This window comes from Rattus rattus, chromosome 9 (assembly GCF_011064425.1).
Source record: "Rattus rattus isolate New Zealand chromosome 9, Rrattus_CSIRO_v1, whole genome shotgun sequence".
NCBI lineage: Eukaryota > Metazoa > Chordata > Mammalia > Rodentia > Muridae > Rattus > Rattus rattus.
Window position 1 is genome coordinate 93,233,159 of NC_046162.1, and position 13,766 is coordinate 93,246,924.

General features: G+C 47.8%; 1 protein-coding gene across 5 annotated transcripts in view; it reads right to left on the reverse strand.

Annotated features, from left to right (window-relative positions):
- Window positions 1-13,766, reverse strand: part of Rap1gap2 (RAP1 GTPase activating protein 2) — a 220,105-nt gene that overhangs the window by 108,148 nt on the left and 98,191 nt on the right. The window lies entirely within an intron of this gene.

The following is a 13,766-nucleotide window of genomic DNA, read 5'->3' on the forward strand; positions in this document are numbered from 1 at the left end:
GGGGAAACACCAGCTTGTGCCCTCTCCGGCCCTCTAAGCTTGAGTTTGGCGAGCATAGCAAGCTGCCCCTGCATAGACAGGATGTCTGCGTTACTTCCAAATACACAAGGTGATCCAGGCAGAGATGAAAAATGCAAACCACCCTAGTGGCACGCCACACCCACATAAAGGAAACAAAGAGATACACATTCGGAAGTACCATGAGGTCCAGGGAAAAGAGAACCCGCCCTACTGGGAGATGAGCTAAGGTATCAGAGAGAACGAGGCAGCTGTCTTTCAAAGGCTGACCGCAGCAATCCACAAGGTCTTCTCATTAACTACTCACCAACATCCCGTGGAAGAAACAGTATTGGTCCCATTGTGCTGATGGGGAAACTGAGGCTCAGACATGTTAAGTAACTTGCCCAAGGTCATGTTACTGGCAAGTAGCACAGCAAGCCTTGAACTAGAGTAATCTGGTTCCAGAGTTTGTGACCCTGAACACCTCCAGCGAAAGGGGGACTTCCATACTGCACTGCTTCTTTGCATGGGTTGCATGTAACCCAGCTGGCTCCCAAGATGGGGTGGGACAAGCTGCATTGCGACACCCCAGCTTTTACAGGAACCTATTCAGAGCAGGTCATGCTGATTGTCCTTTTATGGTAATGGCTCAAAGTTGCCTTCAAGACTGCGTCCATTAAAGCAAAACGGAGCCAGTTAAAGGAAAACGTTGAGCAGGGAGGGGGTTGAGGACAGCAACGTAGGGGACATGGGTACTAAGCAATGTTAACTCTACCTGGCTGGTCTCCAAAGCAGGGTCTGGGTGCTCTGCCTGTCTCCAAGAAATGAATTTGAGGGCAGCAGAGAGGGCTGGAGGCAGAGAGAGGAAGGAAATGGGAGGAGCAGACTGTGTTCATGGCCAAGGAAACGAAAGAATCTGACTCCTAAGGCATTAAAGGCCAAAGCTGAGAGCGTTTGACTGCAGACGGTAGAAGAGAAAGACAGTCAAACAGCAAAAGGTTCAGTTTTCAGAAACACGTGTGGTGGCAGCTTTGACCATAACGGGAAGAACTGAGTTTGCAAAAGGGAGGTGATAAGGCAATTGCCTCAGACACAGTGGGATGGGGAAAGCACTGGACCCTACCCAGAAGCAGATTCCAGGAGCACTGAGGTAATAGGAGGGGACCATGAGAGGAGAGGCAGCCCCAGGAGAGCTGGTAGGGCTGTAAAAGCAGAACAGGAAAGAAGACAAAGTACCAAAGGAGGGCAATGCAGGCAAGTCACCTGCTAGACCAGGGCCCCACTTCCCCAGCACTTAAGACATCCCTACCCGGCTGCACCTGTGCCCTGCAGCCCTCACCACCTCATTTGCAAACTGCCAGCAGGGCAGCTTTCCTCACATGGTCAGCACCTCTGCTTGCCACTACCTAGCCTCAGCTGAGAACTACGTCATGGTGGGAGCAAAGGCAGCCAGCTACCAAGGTCACAGACAGCCTCAGAGTCAAACACAAAAGCACAAAGTCACAAAGGCACCCGATATCCATCGGTGTTTGCCCTAGCTGGCGAGCATTTCTTAACCTGGACAGCAAGGGTGTGAGCGTTCACTTTATGATTCACTCAGCTTGGATGTATGACATTTATCACGATGAAGCATCGCTTGCAAAGAGTGATAAGTGTGTTCCTTTGCTTCCTTCAGGAAATAGAGATGGAGATATCTTGAGCTCAGACTTCTGTGATAGGCATGTCAGGCTGACCACACGCATTTATCTCATTCGCCCTGAAAGTAACAGTGAGGAAAAGATCTGAATTGCAAAGGGTGCTCAGAAGACGGGGACGGATACGAGATGGGAACTGCCCATGGCATTGTTGAGAAAGATGCAGCCCAAAAGAAGATGCTTCGCCCTAGAGAGCCCAGAAGGCACCAGGCCCTGCACCTGAAATATAGAACCAAACAATGAGGTAGAGAGACTGGAAGATACTGGAAAGGCTGAACCTTTGGAGCACCTCCCCCACTCACTTCCCCACTAGCCGGATGATACGCCCCAGTCCCTACCACCCTGGGGAACGGAATAATCATGGAGAAAAGATAGCATCTAGATGTCTCTGATGGGGCGATCGGCTTGCTAATAACCACTGTCACCCCCATTACTTTGAAGCCCAGAGGCACCAAGCCAACGTCCCCCACTAAACTCCCAATTGGCGTCCCAGTGTCTCACTCTTGAACATGGAGGGAAAGCCGAGGATGACCTGAGGAAATCTCTAACATGGCACCAAAACAAACAAGAGGAACCTTAAGAAAGCAAACAGTGGGAGGAAGCAGGGGGACCTTCAAAAACCACTAGGAATTCATCTCCTCGGAGAGGCAAGATGAGATGCCGTATTCGTGACACATGGAGAAAATGGTATAAAAATAAAATGGTTAGGGTACAAGAAAGAAGAGTTGGGAGTTAGTAAACTAATAGGGAGGCTAAGGTTGTAGTTAGTAGAAGAGTGGTTGCCTAGCCCTAGGTGGGGGAGGGGGAAAGGGAAAGAGGGAGAGAGACTGAAAACACCAAAGGACCTAATATTTGACCAATGAGAGTTTCAGAGAGAAAGATAATAAAACAGAACTGGGAATGGTAGCCAGAGTCAATCTCTAGGTGAACCCCATCTCCTGATGATGCCCTTGGAGGCCCTTTGCTTAAACCATCCTAGTTTCTCAGTTTTGACAAAGACAATGGAACTGAAATACCATTATTTGACTTCCGTGGCTGAGTCACAGGAACTCTCGAAGCTTCCATCTTGATCTCTAGGAACACTTACTCCAAGGAAAGCCAGCCAGCATGTGAGGGCTGACTGCTGAAACTGCTATGCTATGCCAGTCCACCCAGAAAGGTTGTATGGAGGGGGATACCCAGTCAATTCCCAAGGGTTCCAAATCTGGGTCCCAGCCATAGTCCCTGGTCTGTGAAGAAACCATCTTGGACATTTCAGGCCCAGCAGAGAACCTGGGCACTGAGCCAGAGCCAATGAATGACCTTAACATATATATTGCCAGTGGAGCATTCCAGCCATTTCCAGCATCTGAGCCAGCAAGATGAGGTCCCGGATACAGTGAAAGAGATAGGCAGTTGGGTGGTGGTGGCACACAGCTTTAATCCCAGCACTCAGAAAGCAAAGGCAGGTGGATTTCTGTGAGTTTAAGGCCAGCTTGGTCTACAGAGCAAGTTCTAGGACAACCAGGTCTACACAGAGAAACCCTGTCTTCAAGAGAAAAAGGAAAGAGAAAGAAAGAAAGAGAGAGAGAGGGGTTGGGGATTTAGCTCAGTGGTAGAGCACTTGCCTAGCAAACGCAAGGCCCTGGGTTCAGTCCCCAGCTCCGAAAAAAAGAAAAAGAAAAAAAAAAGAAAGAGAGAGAGAGAGAGAAAGACAGACAGACAGACAGGAAGGAACAAATGAACGAACAAACAAACCAGCATGCCTCTTCAATGTGCCCTAACTGAATCCCATCCACAGAAAATGAGAACAGTAAAATAATTATTGTATCATAATAGGAGAAAACTATCAGAGAAACAAATCAAGAAAAATTCCCATGCCTTAGGATCCTAAGCCTCTCAGTCCAGGATAATGAATGATGCAAGATCTACTCAAAGCCTCAGGACAAACAAATAAATAAAAATTCAGTGGTCCTAGGAATATGAATGCCAAGGAATATGAAATATGCCAGCAGATTTTTGCAATGACAACTCTAGAATGCAAGGATATAAAACTCTTCAAAATAATTTGAATCTGCAACTTTATACCCAAACTAACTATCAACCAAACACGGGAGCTGAATCCCAATATTCTAAAACAGCTTCCTTTGGAACAAGAGCTCTGAAAACTGTTTTTCCTTTTACACACTTTCTTGGGAGGCTGTTATTGTAAAGCAACCATCCCTTCAAAGATAGAAGGCTCTAGAGATAAGGTCTCTTGCTAGGAAAAGAAATACATAGAGTGTATAGTAGGTATAAGCTTTCAGGGGGAAAAAACTATTGAGAGGATTATAGTTGAATTAATTACAATGATAAAACAAATCAAGGCAGGCACATAGAAACCTGTGTTACTTTGGAAACCCAGAAACATGAATTAATCCATAATTCTAGGAAAAATAGTTACCCAGGAAAAAAATTTAATTGGAGTTTGTTCCATGGTTTGCTAATGATATTTACACTGTGGTGATTAATATGCAATGACTATCGGATGGACCAATAGATGCTGCCAGGGGGAGGACATGCTATGTGTTGAGGAGTCTGTCTCTCGGCCACTCCATCATTTCACTGTAAAATCATCTCCCACATCTTAGCTCTTCTGAACAAGCTAGCAGTGACATATCAGATAAGGGGTCTCTATCTCTGGTTGAAACTAACTGTCCTGGTGGTGATGACTCAGCACCTCAAGGTAACGGTGTCTGGTAACTGTGTCTGGTCTAGTCAATGGACAAGTTACTCCTTATCTGTGACCGTTCCACTCGTTAGAGGGACAGACACTTAAGCTGTTTCTTCACTCTGAGACAGAGCGAGAGGCCAAGCGCATGCCTGCCTTTCTTTGCTTGTGGCCATGGTAAGATAAATGTCATAGGCGAAGAGTTCCACAAGTGACCAGGCAACCAAGCACAAAAAAACTCAGCCCATAGTGACCAGGAGTGCCACCTCAGGTTAATAACATGCTCAGAGGCACCGCCAGGGACAGCAAAGCTCCGCTCCCTCCCAGGGCTCTGACCTCTTCCTGTCTAGGGAAGGAATGGTAGGAGCCGGCAGGGGCTCCAGCAGCTCTTGCCATACTCTGTGGCTGGAGGGTTTAGAAAAGAGCTGGGCAGACCAGACCACCACTGGATAAGCAAGACCCAAGATGATAAGCGAAAAAGCCACGTCCCCAGAGGCCCCTCCCTGCCTTGCCCTTCATTGGGTCTGTCATGAGTATCCCATGTCTGCCCCTAGCAGGATGCCCAGTACTGAGTAAACAAGAAGTTCCCAGATCATGACAGCTTGGGGACGAGGCTGACTCTAACTCCACTGCAATGGGCTGCCCTCAACCTCTGCCAACCTCAGCAATCTGGTCAACAGCCTGAGGCAGGGTTCACCCACTTCCCTGTCAGTGTGAACTGAAGCTCTTGTCCCTCCTTAGCTTCCTCCTCTGCAGAGACAACAGAAGTGTCTTCACTCTCCCGGTCAGCTAACATTCTCCTGCCTGTACTAAGTGCTTTGAGTATACTATTTCCTTTGATCTTTGCAGTGGTCTATGGTATAGATAGGTGATTGTTCCCCGCCCTCCTTCACAGAATAAACCAGGGCTCCCAGAGCCTAACTGTAACTAAGGGCCAGGTCTGGGATCTGAAAGGGCACTGGAAGATGAGCTTTAGTGGACTCCCTCTGCCTCAGCCTGCTGAAACCCTGGGGTCATTCGTTAACCCTATGTTGGGAGGATAGCTCACATGCCTTAGGGACACCTTCCTAGACAAGTCTGAGATCCAAAGCAACGCTATCTGGGAGAGGACCTGGGACAGGAATCACCCTCATCATCTGTTTCTTCCTTTCCACAGTCTCACTATATAGACTAGACTGGCCTGAAACTCGCAGAGATCCACCTGTCTCTGCCTCTGCCTCTAGTGAGCTGGGATGGATTCCAGACGAGTGCCACCATGTCCATTCTTGTCTCACGAGAATATTATTTTAGTTACATTTTTATTATGTGTATGAGTGTTTTGCCTGTATGGATGTGTGAGCCCAAGGTGGATTCCCAGTGCCTGTGAGGGGCAAAAGGTACAGATGGTTGTGACCTGCCATGTGGATGCTAGGAATCAAACCTGGTCCCTCCAGAGGAGCAACCAGTGCTCTTAACCAACTAGGCGGCCTGAGAATGTTATTTTCTCCACTGGTTAAATCCCTATCAAAAGTCTTTTTCAAGCCTGTAGTCTCTGCACTTTGCTTAGGAGACAATATCTGTAAGATTGTGAGTTTGCGTTCAGCATGGTGTGTGTGTGTGTGTGTGTGTGTGTGTGTGTGTGTGTGTGTGTGTGTGTGTGTGTGAAGACTTGTCTCAGAGCCACAATGCAGAGAAGCTTGAGGCAGAGCAGCAGTTCTCAACCCGTGTGGGTCACAACCCCTTTGAGAGTCACTGACACAGGGGATTGCATATCCGATATCCTACATATCGGATATTTACATTACAATTCATAACAGTAGCAAGATTACAGTTATGAAGTAACAACAAAAATAATTTTATGGTCGGGGTCAACACAACATAAGAAACTGCATTAAAGGGTCACAGCATTAGGAAGGTTGAGAACCGCTGTAGTAGCCTCCTTAGGGTAAGGCCTTGGTGGCTATTATTCTGTTTCTGATCTTTATGTTTTCTTTTCATTTTTTGTTTACATTTATTTACTTAGAGGAGGGCTGCATGTGCATGTGGAAGGAAAAGGACATTGTGTGAAAGTCAGTTTTCATTTCATCCTGTGGGTCCCCGGACACAGACTCAGGCCCTCAGATTTGACAGCAAACATCTTTACCTGCTAAGCCCTCTTGCCAGCCCCAAGATCTTCACATTTCTGTTGTAAATATTAATGTAGACCCATAAGGGAAATGTTTTCAGAGAATCTAATGAAATGGCCTAGGTGGGGGTAGGAGCCCTGCCACATCTGCTTTCTGTCTTTCTGAAGTGGCATGTCAAACTATAATGTCAGGCCCCAGAGAGCAGACCCAGCACCTGCCACCGGGAATCAGGGCTGAGAAAAGACTGGCATTTTGAGCCTTCCTGCTGAATCATTTCTAGCTGCCCTGGTCATTTAAGGGACAAGATGATACATCAACTTCAACAGCGCTGAAGGGTCTGCCCTGGAGGCAGAGTTCTCCTCCCCAGGGGCACTGAAGGCAGCCTCAGCAGGCAGCTGGAGCCACTGAGAATGAAAGATCCCTGCCCAGGGCCACCATCCCCTCTTCCCAGATCGACTCTGTGCCCCAGTTTGCAAGACCAAATGATGACCGGAAAAGGCCACTCCTAGGCCAGCCAAAAAGTTATCCAAGCAAGCAGGCAGAGATTAATCCCCTCATCTGGAACTGGTGCAAGCACAGGAGGGAACCGCCAAGCCCCTGCCCACTAGAGGAGCTAGTCACAGCCACAGGACTCAGAGAGGCACATGGTCGAGGCTCTGCTGGCCAGACACCGGTTCAGTCCCACAAGTCACCTGGTTCCTTTGAACATCTGGAGACTATTTGTGGAAAGAAGAGCTCCTGCTCCGTGCCCGCCCCAGAGGAAGCATGAAGAAGCCTTCCAGGCAGATCCTGCCAGAAATGGGTCTATTTACATACCAGGCTACCGGCACTCAGAGAGGGAGCTGCCTCACATGGCCATCTTGCTTCCAGGGCGCACTCCTGTGCTACAGGCCCTTCAAAAAGCTTTTTGCTCAATTGCATAGATCCTTCATCCTCTCATCCACTTTGTTTTAATTTTTCTATTTTATGTGTGTTGGCATTTTGCCTTTATGTGTGTCTAAGAACATATATGCCTGATTGGGGTGGGGGTGCATAAAAGGGCATTGAATCCCCTGAAATTAGTGTTAGACAGTTATGATCTGTCAAATGGCTGTCAGGGATCAAACCCATCTCCTCTGGAGGAACAACCAGTCTTCATTACCACTGAGCCATCTCTCTAGCCCCTTCCCATATACTTTAAGATGCCTCTACCTAACACAGAAAAAAATGTATGGAGTTGAAATGTTGTTTAGGAATAGTAGGAAGAAAAGTCTACCCATATTCAGAGAGAGAGAGAGAGAGAGAGAGAGTATGGTATGTGTGTAATATGGGGATATGTGTGGGGATATGTGTGTGTGTATATGGGGCATGTATGGATGTGGTATGGGTGGAGTGTGTGTTTGTGTGTGTGTGTGTGTGTGTGTGTGTGTGTGTGTGTGTGTGTGTGTGTGTGTGTGTGTGGGGGAATGTTTTCAATATTTTGGATCTATGGTTGGTTGAACTCAGGAATGTGGTCCCTGGGACTACGGAGGGCCAAAGCTGTAACAATCTTCAGTGGCCGTGTTTCTGTGTTTACTACGGTCACCTTCCCCACCAAACACAGTTCTGTGTGCTGATCTGGATAAAGCATGTAGTTTCCTCTCATCTAGGGAGGAGTCAGCTCTGGCTGGGGAGAGGCAGACTGCTTACCTAGCTAAAGAAAGTGCACCTAGTCAGTGGACGAACTGCACCTTGAAATCCAGATCGCTAACTGGAAGGTCTGGACTGAACTACCTGCATCTGCTAGAGGGAAGGAAGGAGGTAGAGAAGGAACAGAAGGACCATACGGCCCCTGAGCTCTGTGTTCTCCTTGCATGCTCTCCCAGCTCTGCGTTCTCCCAGCCCAAAGCAAGACATGGACTACGTACATTACACTTAGTGCCCTCTGACACTCGCGGCCCTACCAAAAGAAAGTAGATCTTATTCACAATTCAGATGAGAAGCTTCCAGGGATGACACCCTGTGCTTCTCAGACCTACAGGCATGCACCTCAACAGTGCTGAACAAGCAATTTCTGACTGGCCCAGAAAAGGGCTCATCCCTCCCTGGGGAGAGGAATTAAGACATGGAAAAATAACCACTGCTTTCTGTCCAGTTCTTTGTGTGCCTCAGAGACTGGCTGAGGTCTCCAACCTCCTGTGTGCTTCCCGGGTCTCTCTGGACAAGAAGGGAATGAGGGAGGAAAGGCAAGTGACTATTTACCCCCTATCAGAGCTTCAGAGACAAGAGTAGCAAGGACCCCAGTCTCACGGCAGCCACCTAAAGTGTATGCCAATTGCCCTACAGCCAGCAGGAACAAGGCCAGCAAATGCCCAAAGCTTGAAATCCAACACTGAAGCAAAACATCTCTATCCTGCTCTGAGCTACAGATGGGACAGATAAGTAAGATTCATAAAAATGTGTTTGTTTTGGAGATTTATGGAACACAAGAGAGGGGAGGAGGAGGGAATGAGAACCAGGAGGATTGTGGGCAGGGTAGAAAGAGGAGAAGAGCCAGGAGACTGGGAAGCTTCCCATAGGTCGTCAGACGACGCAAAGGCCACTTTCTCCAGCTGCTGGCCCTGCCCACATGTTCCTTCAAGAACTGAGGGACCTTGAAACACAGACAGAATGGAGGTCACAGTGATACGGGACCTGCTAACATACACAAGAGCCCGGTTCATACCTAGCACCATGAAAAGGAAGGCAAAGGAGCCGGAAAGGGGGTTCAGCAGTAATGAACACTGACTGCTCTTCCAGAGGGCCTGAGTTCAAATCCCAACAACCACATGGTGGCTCACAACCATCTGTAACTCCAGCCCCAGGGGACCCAACATCCTCACCTAGCGTCTTGGGGCACCAGGCACACACATGGTATACAGATGTGTGTGCAGAAAAAATACCTATATACATAAAAAAAATACTTTTTCTTTTCCCAGATAAGAAAAGAAAGAGGGGAAAGTCCTTAGAGCTTTTGAATATCCAGCCCCAAGGTCACCCTGCGGATCTCCGGCCAACAAAGATCACTCCTAAGCCCCCTTCTCTGACACCAAAGTCACTACTGAAAACAGGCCTGGGAGGTGCCCACAGGATAGACCAGAGAGCATCGGAGTCCACATTCCTTCTCCTTGGGTAGCTAGCATTTGTTCTGTGGAGTAAAGCACCCACTATGGGCCAGCACTGGCCTAACCTCTAGGGACATGGCATTATCAGGTTACTCTGGAATCTCTGCTTCCCTCCCGATGGGCTATGATGTCACCTCGTCCTCAACCACCTCCTAGACTGCTCCTCATCTCTATCATCACTGTTACATCATCGTCTCTCACCCAGGTAATAGCTGCCACATCCAAACCTAGCTCCAATCCGTTCTCCAGGAAGAAAAGACACAGTGACCCTTCCTGAAGGAAAAGCTGGTGACACCCAATAGGATGGTCATAACTTAAAACAAAAAAACAAACAACAACAAAAAAGCACAGAAAACAACAAGTGTGTCGGCAAGGCCAAGCAGATAAACAGGAACGCATACAAGGTTGAGGGAATATGAAATGGCGCATCCTCTTTGGAAACCAGTTTGGCAGCTTCTCCAAAGTTAAACAGAGTCACCACGTGACCCAGAAGTTCTACACCAAAAGAACTGAAAACAGGTGTTCAAACAGAAAACGTGCACATGAACGCCATAGCAACACTATAAACAGTGGCCCAAATGTGCACGCATGGGTAGATAAATAAATAAAATGTGGTATAGCCACACAACAGGCTATTATTCAGCCTTTAACCGGATATAAAGTAGCAATATAGGTCATGGCATGGTGAACCACAAAAATGTTACGCTAAGTGAAAGAAGCCAGCCACAGAAGACCACAAGTCATGTGATTGCATTTACTACGAGGGAGATGCCCGGATCAGCCAAAGCCATTGAGTCAGGCATTAGAGAGGTGACTGCCAAGGGCAGGAGGGAGGAGGGATGGAGAGTCGACGTTTGGATGAGGAGTTCTGGAGGAGGAGGATTGAGACACTTGTAAAATATCTAAAATAAACCTGATGCCACGCAGCAGAGCATATCAATAGGCCTCTAAAATGGTGCATTGTATGTGGCGTGGATTCTTACCAAGATACAGTGAAAACTTGCCCGGCATCCCAGCACTCAAGAAGCAGAGGGAGGAGGCTCCTGAGTTCATGGCCTACCTGCGTCACCTGTTGGATTCAAGGCTAACCTAAGCTTGCCTAACAAGGCCCCATCTCAACAGAACGAAAGGAGAGAAATAAAAGCCAAGTAGATGTTGTTCTCCCTCCAATGGTTCCCTCCTCTCTGACACCCTCAGTGCCCCCCACCCCGCTGCACCCCCACCCCCTGCCTACCCTCCTCACCCACTCAGGCTGAATGAGCACCGATGCCTCCAGCTGGCCATCCTCACATTCGCACCAGTCCGCAGAGCATGCCCCTTCCCTCCCATAGCCACAATTCTCCAGATTTTGTCCAGCTACGTCCTGGTCACCCTAGGCCTCTGCTCTATGGCCCTTCCTTGAGATGTCACACAGGGATGTCTCCTGGGCCCTAATATTCTCTATTGCTGCCCACCCCACTTGTAATAGCCAATTCAGTGTCTGTCTTCCCAGTTGGACTATGAATACCAGGCATGAAGTAATCTGCCTCATTCCCTCCAGGTCCTCCTCAAAGAACAGCTTCCAGGGTGTCAAGCTAAGGAGAAGGACCAGGGAGGCGCAGAACCCTTCACTGTAAGAAGGGCATGGAGACCAGGCCAAACCATATGCTGGAGGGAAGGAGCCAAGCCAGGGCATGGCTGACTGTGCCTGGTCAGCAGAGATGGTTAATAATGCTGTGCATGCATGTGTGTGCCACACATATACACACGTACACACACACACACACACACACACACACACACAAGTATGTGCATGCACACACGCAGGTACAAAAAGTTGATAGGAAACAGCCATAGCATAAACCATCTTAGCCATCTTAACATATACTCTGTGTCATAAGGAATGGTAGAGCCCAGTCCCAACGGACAGGTATACAAAACCCTCCCACACCTAAGGCTCAAGGGGCATTGAAGGAGAGGGGGTGGAAAGACTGTAAAAGCCCTATTGCTGTGAGATTGTAGCCCCCTAGAAAACTCAGAAGCAACATCCATAAAGTCTCACCAACATGGCCGCTTAGAGATGACCTGAACAAGGAGGAGGACGCCGGGAGACAGGCTAATGTGGAAGGAGGAAAGCTCGCAAGGCTGCAACACTACGTAAGAACTACAGGCAAGTAAGGAATGCAGGACAAAGTCTTCCCCAGGGAAGAGCGCACCAACTGTTTGTCGCACACCCAGGGGTCAGCCCTGAAGACATACATACAAGTAACAGCATATAGGCTGAGCAGGCTATATTTAGGGCTATATGTATAGACATAGTCATATATGTATCTAATAACAGTAATAAATAGAGGCTGTAAATTTGAAAGAGAGCAAGGAGGCGTATATGAAAGGGTAGAGAGGGGAAAGGGATGGGAGAGATGATGTCATTACAGTATAATCCCAAAAATAAAAAGAAATGCTTAAATGTTAAATGAGTACTTTTTTGTAATGTCTATGGTGTTGCAACAGACAACTATAGTCTAATTCCAGAACTGCCCACCTATCATCCTGGAAGGAAGCTGGTCTGTTCCTGTATGAATAGCTAATAAAATCGTGTGGTTCAAAAACCAAAAACTGATCAGAAAAATCTACTTTGCTGTATCTTTTTATTATTATTTTATGTGTATTATGTGTGTCTATGTACCACACGCATGCCTAGAAACACGCATGCCTCATGAAAACCAGAAGAGGTGTCAGGTGCTCTGAAACTGGATTTACAGGTACTTTTGAGCCGCCATGTGCGTACTGTGAGTTGAACCCTAGGCCCCTGGAAGGACAGTCAGTGCTCTTAACCACTGAGCTAGCTACCAAAGCCCCCACTTGGCTTTATCTTTATTCCAATCTATCCAGTTCCTGGTCGGCCCTTGGAATGACTTTTACACACCCATTCGAAGTTTCTTTATGCAAATATACTACAGAGAGAAACCCCTTTGTAGCTGTGGGAGTCAATCCTCACTACCTCAACCACCCGCTGAAGCCTCACCTCCCAAAGTCTGAGGATACACTAAATCCCTTGTACAGAATGTCACGGTACTTCCGTATAACCTACACAACCCTTCCTCAACTCAAAATCATCTCTCAGTGATTCTTGACAACTAAAACGACGGCAACACTTTGAAAACAGCGCCACACCATCTCATTTAGAGAATGGTGGGAACTAAAAAAAAAAGTCTGCACATGCTCAGTACAAGAACAATTCCTTCTCAAAGAGTTGCCATCAAGTTTGGTTGAACCCATGAGGACAGGTCCCGAGGATGCAGAGGGCCAACTCTACAAGCCTGCATAAACACAAAGTCTTGTTTCCCCATTTTCTCACACAAAAGCAAGCATCTGCTACATTCTATCCTGCACCTCGCTTTCACTATGTGAAGCTTTTTGGGAACCATGAGATCATCACCCAAACCGCTTCTCCATTCTTCAAGTTCAGGAGCTGTCTGCGGCATGTATGCAAAACGACCAATTTGATCAGTTCCCTCTAGACAGGCATCTGGCTGTTTGCAGTATTCTGGTAACTCAAATAATTCTCGGAAAATACCAGTCAATGAGCTGGTACACCCCTCCCAACTCTGAAGTCTGAGAAGGGATTCACTGTGTCAAAAGAAAATACGTTTTCACCTTCTGGGCGCTCTCTCTCTCTCTCTCTCTCTCTCTCTCTCTCTCTCTCTCTCTCTCTCCCTCTCTCTCCCTCTCTCTCTCTCTCTCTCTCTCTCTCTCTCTGTGTGTGTGTGTGTGTGTGTGTGTGTGTGTGTGTGTGTGTGTGTGTGTGTGTGTGTATGCAGTTCACATGCAGGTAGAGGTCAGAGGACAGCATCAGCTATCATCCTCAGGAGCTGCCCACCTCCTTTGAGACAGTCTCTCACTGGATTGCAGCTCATCGATTAGGCTAGAGCGGCCGACCAGTGAGCCCCAAGAATGCTTCTGTCCCTTCCGTGATGACACTGAGATCACCCACATGTACCATGATGCCTAGCTTTTTATTCCGGTTCTGAGAACTGAACTCAGGTCCCCAAGCTGTTGAGCCATCCCCCAAGTCCCACTGAAAAGACTCTTACCACTATATGGCCTACCCTCTGGCTCCCAGAACAAGCACCCTCCCCATGCCGACTTGGAAATAAACACAGCATCGTGTCCAATT